This window comes from Macrobrachium rosenbergii, chromosome 39 (genome assembly GCF_040412425.1).
Source record: "Macrobrachium rosenbergii isolate ZJJX-2024 chromosome 39, ASM4041242v1, whole genome shotgun sequence".
In the NCBI taxonomy this organism is placed as follows: Eukaryota; Metazoa; Arthropoda; class Malacostraca; order Decapoda; family Palaemonidae; genus Macrobrachium; species Macrobrachium rosenbergii.
The window spans coordinates 9,022,501-9,030,000 of NC_089779.1; positions in this window are offsets into that span (position 1 = coordinate 9,022,501).

Genomic DNA, 7,500 nt, shown 5'->3' on the forward strand with positions numbered 1-7,500 from the left:
ACTGTTTAAAGAAATATTTTCAGTAATAACTGATGCTATATCTAAATTCCTAACATAATCGTACCATATTGAATTTTACTTCTAATGTTGTTAAATTTTTCACCATCAAATTCCTTATTAACGGTGCAGTGGATTTCTCTCTATCTGTCTATTACCATCGTCTTGATCAATTGACAAACGAATAATTTTCATTTTCATATTTTGCAATGGAGGCTACTGTTTACCTCTAAGCACATGTACAGTTGTTTACCTTAAGGTGATAGTTGTGAAGGCGCCTTCGAGTTTTTTGTTACCTTTTAATATTTTATTTTCAAAATATAAATTCTTCACATTAAGAATTTAGGGAGAAGGGGGGGTTTGTCATTACCATCCTCATATGCATTATTGCTATGAGTTTGGTTTTTATCATTGTTATTACTGTTGCTGCTCTTACTCCTAATCCGGAAAATGCTTAAAAGTCTAATGAAGATAACATGACAAGTAGATGAAATTAACTTCCTGATGAGTCGTCAACCTCGACGATGTTTTGAAAACCTCTTGGTTCCTGGGACATATTGTTGACTGCCTTAGAACTGACGACTGGTAGGTGCCAGAGTCTGTCTTATATTAAGCTCGTGATATGCCAAGATTTTTGGAACAGTAGTTCTCAACATTCTGGCCCTCTACGTCAGATTTTAATTTAATTGTAAATAATATATATATATATATATATATATATATATATATATATATATATATATATATGTGTGTGTGTGTGTGTGTGTGTGTGTGTGTCTGTGTGTGTGTGTGTGTTCATATGATATCTGAAGTAATTGCTATTCTGGTTCATCCTAATTAGATACAGAGTAAACGAAACATTAACAAGGTGGTTGCGCCCAAACAGGGTCTGGACACTGTTCAGTCTCTCAGATCTTGTCTAGCTATAATAGGCGTTCAAACCAAAGGCCTGAGTGTGAAGGTTGGCCGTTAGTTTAGAAGAGAGATGATGATTACTGCAAGCTTCTGATGGGGCAAAGAGTTGCGCACGCACATCAGAGCAGGGATGCACCATAGAGCCTTTTTTCCTTACTTGTGGAAGCGAATAACCTTCACTTTTGTACAAGATGTTGACAGAATGTCCTCAATTTTTCGCTGAATCGCTTCACACGTCGGCAAGGGTTAAGTCGGCTATCAATTTTTTATGCACATCATTTTTTTTTTCTAAGGAAAACAGGATACTTTATAAAGTTTTTTAAACTTGCTCTTGCGCTGCTGTCGCTGTCCACTTTTTTTACCCGAAGCAGGACGAAGAAAAAGATGGTGTATGGGCAGTTAAAAAAAAAAGTGGATCCATTTTTGTTTCTGTTTGTTTGCTCTTGACACTAATCCACAGGGGAGTCTTCATGGTAATTTTACTTACTTGGTTTTTTCACCCAATTACAGGTTTTTAACTTTTAACTGCTAATAAGGAATTGATTTATTCTCGCTGGATTAAGGTTTTTGTTACTATGTATTTAATGATATTCATTTAACATACCTGATACATAGACAACCTTTTCAATATTTGTAGTATACACAAACACAATGTAGAGCTTTTAGAAGAAATTCAATGTAGATGTGCGAAGGAATTTTGCATTTATAAAGCAGAGACAGTTACTTCAAATCAATATGATATGTGTAAACTAAATTACCTGACTGTATTCATGTCGTAGGAGATTTGTTAAAAGCCATGGACGACATATTCATATATATTATGCTTAGGTATAAATGTCAGAAATGTCCTATTTGAAAGCCAATGTTTACCATTGCTGTCCAGTATTTCACGACTGACAGGATAAAAGGAATGCAATTTTAAAAGGAGAAAGAGGCATGTACTCGAATATCTCCCTGGCTAAGCAAGATTTGATGTTAGCACTTTATGGATAAGTGTTCAAAGTGACTTCTCCTGGGTGTCAATCCCTGCCTACCTCAACACCCATTTCTCTTAACATGATGGCTTTATTCGCTAGTTTTTTTTTATTTGCAATTTAATTTGAGCGTATTCTGTATCTTTTTCGAAAACAAAGTGAGCCAGATAGATTAGATATTGAATTTACTGGCTTGTAGCATGCATTACACCTTTCAAATTGCTCCATCTTTTCTGTTGTATAGGATGAAAATAGCTCGGCAAGCATTGCTGCGAGTTGCAGAGAGCTATTTGCAATCGCATTGTTGTTCCCTAAAGGAAACGAGTAAAATATGTGCCGAAGTTTCTTTGGCGCAATCGAATTTTCTGTACAGTCGCTACATCGTATAATCAAGGCCACCGAAATTAGATCTATCTTTTGGTGGTCTCGGTATAATGCTGTATGAGCCGCGACTCGTGAAACTTGAACCACGGCCCAGTGGTGGCCTATGCTATATCGTTGCCAGAAGCACGATTATGGCTAACTTTAACCTTAAATAAAATAAAAACTACTGAGGCTAGAGGGTTGCAATTTGGTATGTTTGATGATTGGAGGGTGGATGATCAACACACCAATTTGCAGCCCTTTAGCCTCAGTAGTTTTTAAGATCTGAGGGCGGACAGAAAACATTTTGGATAGAATAAAGCGCGGACGGACAGACAAAGCCGGCACAATAGTTTTCTTTTACAGAACACTAAAAGTAGTATTCAGGTGCCCGTCACTCTACAGCTACTAAGGTAGCCTACTTTAAGGTTTCCCAGTGAGATTAGAATGTAATCAGTGATGCAAAGCGTTAATGAGAGCATTGATGGAATTTTCTTCGTTTCTTGTCGCTAACAACTTTCATAAATTACGTTTTGGGTACCTATACCCTTTCTTTCTAGTAGGTAGACTAATCTGTTTGCTTTCCATTTTTCCAATCTTCATTTCCAGTATCTAAGCCCTTTTCATTTCCTTCCTTGCCAGCTCATTACCCATTTGACACAATGCGTTTCCAGCTCATTACCCAGTTGGCTCCCTGTATTTCCAGTTCATTGAGCAATTAACTCCTTGCGTTTCCAGTTTATCACTCAACTCCTTGCGTTTCCAGTTCAGTTCCCAAATAGCCCCTTGTGTCTTCAGGTCTTTGCCCAAATAACTCCTTGCTTTTCGTTCTTTGCCCAAATAACTTCTTGCATTTCCAGGTCTTTGCCCAAATAACTCCTCGCTTTTCCAGGTCTTTGCCCAAATAACTCCTTGCTTTTCCAGTTCTTTGTCCAAATAACTCCTTGCGTTTCCAGGTCTTTGCCCAAATAACTCCTCGCTTTTCCAGTTCTTTGCCCGAATAACTCCTTGCTTTTCCAGTTCTTTGCCCAAATAACGCCTTGCGTTTCCAGTTCTTTGCCCAAATAACTCCTGGCGTTTCCACTTCTTTCCCCAAATAACTCCTTGCGTGTCAAGTTCTTTGCCCAAATAACTCCTTACGTTTCCACTTCTTTCCCCAAATAACTCCTTGTGTTACCAGTTCTTTGCCCAAATAACTCCTTGCGTTTCCAGTTTATTACCCAGCTACTCGCGTTTCATGTTCACTACTCGATCAACTTCCTGTAGTTCCAGTTATTAATCAATCGACTCCGTGCTTTTCCAGTTCTTTACCCAATTAAATCCTTCGTTTCCAGTTCATTTCCCGATTAACTCCTTACATTTCCAATTCACTGCCAATAACTCCCTGCATTTCCAGTTCACTACCCAATTAACTCCCCGCATTTCCAGTCCATTACCCAGTCTTAACTCTTTGCGTTTCTAGTTCATTACCCAATTGACTCTTGTCGTTTCCAGAAACCTATTTACTTGCTTTCTTTCCTTTCCTGTACCTAACCTTTTTTTGACAACACATGTTCCATATCCTTCGTTCACGGTACCTTACCCTTTTGATTTCGTTTGAATACGATACTTGTTTGATATACTGTACTTTAGTATTATTATTTATACAGCTCGATTTTTCATTTACAGATACCTCATTTAATTTAAACCGTGTTATTTCTTTGTTTTTAAAGCAGTTAAGCACCTTTATTTTAGGTTTCCATATTCTTAACCACATTAAGGAAAATAAAAGCAGTAAAACTGATGTGTGACCTTAATTCAATAGCGTAAAAAACAAAAAATACTTTCATTTCTGTTCTTTACTAGTAACCACTTTACTTGATTTTCATTCCATATATATATATATATATATATATATATATATATATATATATATATATATATATATATATATATATATACTGACCAGTTTTTATTATCCTTTCTTTTCAGTAGACAGTCCACTTAATATTGTTTCCTTGCAATTAACCAGTTTTATTTCCTTCTTTTCCTGGACCTAACCTTCTTGGCTTTCTGTTTCCATGTGCTTAGCGATTCTTATTTCCTTTCTCGCCAGTACCTGACTTTCTTGATTTTATCCTTCCCATACCTAATCCGACTGCTATCTATACAGTTTCCAGTACGTGAGTTACTCCATTTTTTATTATTATTTTTTGTCTCCAGAACCTAGCACAATTAATTTTCTGTTTGCTATAAGGTTCCAGTACCTAATCTGTTCGGTAGCCTTTGTTTCCAGAACCTAACTGCTTTTATTACTGATGTTTTCAGCATTAAACCAATTACTGGTACCTTTAATTTACAGAACCTACCCATTTAGATTTCTCTCGTTCCCCAGAACTATCCGCTTATGAAAACCAGTAGACTTACGTAATCTATCTATGATAATGATCTTGAATATTGTTAGTTCAGTCGATGAAACTTTTGAATTCATCATTGACAGTCCAATCGCTGTAGATGCTTAGCAAACGTGTAATTATTAATATAAACAAGAAACCCTGTTGAACTAAATGCGACTGATTAAAATCAATCAAGCAAAACTGAAAAAGAAATCAAACAAAGTTGTCTAAACAATCCAAAACATTTCTCGTTCTTCCGTCATCTCCTTCGTCAACATTGTTGATGCTGACGATAATTATGTTGTTTAGCTCAGTTTATGATGCTGAACAAATTCTTCGAGCGTTTTGTTCTGCTTCATCGTTTATGCATGTTGATTAAGATGCAAATTTCTTGATTGAAGATGTTGCGATCGAGTAGATATCTCATGACTGTAAGTCTGAGAAATTTCATTGCTTGGTTTGACAATTTTCTTTGGTTCCTTTTTCAAATTTGCTTGATTAATTTTAATCAGTCAGATTGTTAGCTTAATAGGTCCTCTTCTTCATTATGAATAATGAATGCGTTTGCTGAAACATTTGCGGCTACTAGGCTGTCAAAGGTCAGTTCGAAAGTTTCATCGGTTGAACTAACAATATTCATGATAATCTTTATAAGAAGATTATGTAAGTTAACTATGTGTATATATTTTTATTTATATATGTGTGTGTATAAAAGAGAGAGAGAGAGAGAGAGAGAGAGAGAGAGAGAGAGAGAGAGAGAGAAGCGGACGGCAACCGGACTAAAACTGGTGCTCCACGTTCCTGTAATAAGACGGGAATCCAAAGAAATTCAAAGAAACTAGTTATGGAGCGTCACGGTTTTGTCGTTTTCTTCTTCATTATGATGGAAACATTCTTAATGTCCTTACCACGAGGTATCCGGACTTCTTGCATGAACCGCCTAGTAATGAATAATAAGCAGCGGTCATGTCCTTCACGGCTAAAGATCAAAGGTAGAAATGCACAGAGGATCGCTGGTTTAAACTTGCGGTTCCCGTAACTACATATTTTTGGACTCGAAATCGAGTCTTCGATCAAGGATAACCCTTTTGATGCTTACATGACAAATGCCAAGGGTAGGTGAGACAATAACTATCTTATCAGAGGCCAAATAGTTAATAATATGGTTATCTATTTTTGTATACTTCAGTCTGAACAAACTTAAGATTTATACGACGAGTGAAAAGTTATTTCATAATTCACTGGAAAATTTTTTTCACTCTGAACATCAATGAGGTAGTTTCTTATTCAAATGGTTGTTTTACTCAAATGTATTTGGAATTTGTATTAAAAGATAAGCATTTAAAATAGTGCCTTTATAACTGTTATAACTTTCTTATGCATAACCAGAGTTGTAGGCATTGAAGAAAATCACTGAGTAGAAAACAAGTGATCTTTAAAAAGTTTTCGAAGTTCATAAATCGTATGCAGTAGAGAATCATAGGACGCCTAACCATTTTAAGACGCTGGACCTCTCAGAAAATATTGACATAAAAAAAGTCTGTAAAAATGTCTTCACGCCGTTAGACGTCATGTTGCCTCAATCAGTAGTGCCGTGTGGACATCGACATTTTACTGAAATGGGGAACTTGGAAAGTAATCCGATTTTCTTGTCAGCTTTGCAATTTTCTCATTGCACCCGTTTTCCCCGTTCCTGTAATCATTCATGTTCTTTAATTCAATGGCCTTTTGCATTATTTTAAAGTTAACTTCAAGATCCCCTAACGTTTGTAATCAGTTAATTAAGTTCTAAATGAAAATGTATGAAAACACATCATTCTGGATAATTTTTCAGTCTAACGATCGACGGCACTTGCAATTATCATCACTTCACACTTGAAGGAGATTAAGAGCGGGCAAACAGCAGAAGTTCTATAAATAATCATACTTATCGTCGTTGTTACTCTTGTTAGCCATTAAACAGCAATACAATAAACACAAGAGATCTGAATATGCTGTTACTTAATTTTGACTAAGAAATACACACACACACACACACACACACACACATATATATATATATATATATATATATATATATATATATAATATCTATATATATACATATATTTACGTATGTCTATATGCATCTATATATATATATATATATATATATATATATATATATATATATATATATATATATATATATATATATATATATATATATATATATATATATTTATATATATATATATATATATATATATATATATATATTTATTTATATATATATATATATGTGTGTGTGTGTGGGTGTTTGTGTATGTGTGCGTGTATGCGTGTGTGTGCGCGTGTGTTTGTATACTTTTTTTCCTCTGAGGTGGTGCCTCCGAGAGGCATTACCCTCCCATATATGTGAGATTTTTGGGGTAACGTTGTTAGAAGCATCCGTCTCTCCTACGAATAATCTCGAGAACAGTGTGACTGTCCTCACAAATCACCCCTCCAAGTAATGACCAAACTAAACGTTGCTTGAATTCGCTGATCGAAAGGCCATGAGCCGGATATATGCGTAAAAGGGTACTCTAGTAATTTTCTGGAGAAAGGCACAAACACAGTAGTGTGGGAATTGAGATTGGCTCACTAGAACGTCTGCTGTTTGGACCGGGACGTAAATAACATGCCATCACCAAAACGACATTTCGCTGTTGAGAAAAGCCACTGAATTTTATGTAATAAGATGCAACAGTTACTTTTGAGCAAGCACAGGCACCCATACCCGTGTCTTACATATTCCTTAAAGAGTTCCGTTTAACATCCTACTTACTTCCAAAAGTATGAGCAGTTAGTGGCTTGTGAAATACTCCGATGTCAAATAACCAGTAAAAGTAGTC